The sequence below is a fragment of the Arachis duranensis genome, chromosome 6 (genome assembly GCF_000817695.3).
Source record: "Arachis duranensis cultivar V14167 chromosome 6, aradu.V14167.gnm2.J7QH, whole genome shotgun sequence".
Lineage (NCBI taxonomy): Eukaryota > Viridiplantae > Streptophyta > Magnoliopsida > Fabales > Fabaceae > Arachis > Arachis duranensis.
Genome location: NC_029777.3, coordinates 11,926,472 through 11,927,382, shown reverse-complemented (window position 1 = coordinate 11,927,382; position 911 = coordinate 11,926,472).

The window sequence follows — 911 nt, the reverse complement described above, 5'->3', positions numbered from 1 at the left end:
GCCTTATAAATCTTTGCATTTTCAAAGGCACTGAGTCTAAATTCATCTAGCTCATTTAGCTGGAGTAATCTCTTTTCACCAGCTAACTTAGCATCCAGGTTTAGGAATCTGGTTGCCCAGTAGGCTTTATGTTCCAGTTCCACAGGCAGATGACAGGCCTTCCCATACACAAGTTGGTATGGAGAGGTTCCTATTGGAGTCTTGAATGCTGTTCTGTATGCCCACAGAGCATCATCCAAGCTCTTTGCCTAATCCTTTCTTCGAGCTATTACAGTCCGCTCTAGGATTCTTTTTAGCTCTCTGTTAGAGACTTCAGCTTGCCCATTTGTCTGTGGATGATACGGGGTTGCCACTTTGTGGCTAATTCCATATCGGACCATAGCAGAGTAAAGCTGTTTATTGCAGAAATGAGTACCCCCATCACTGATTATGACTTTGGGAACACCAAATCTGCTGAAGATGTGTTTCTGGAAGAATTTCAGCACGGTCTTAGTATCATTAGTGGGTGTAGCAATTGCTTCTACCCATTTAGATACATAGTCCACTGCCACCAGAATGTAAGTGTTTGAGTATGATGGTGGGAATGAACCCATAAAGTCAATTCCCCATACATCAAACAACTCAATCTCTAAGATCCCTTGTTGAGGCATGGCGTATCCGTGAGGCAAGTTACCAGCTCTTTGACAGCTGTCACAGTTACGCACAAACTCTCGGGCATCTCTATAGAGAGTAGGCCAGTAGAAGCCACATTGGAGGACCTTAGTGGCTGTTCGCTCACTTCCAAAATGTCCCCCATACTGTGATCCATGGCAATGCCACATGATCCTTTGTGCTTCTTCTCTAGGTACACATCTGCGGATCATTCCGTCTGCACATCTCTTAAAGAGATATGGCTCATCCCATAGGTAGTA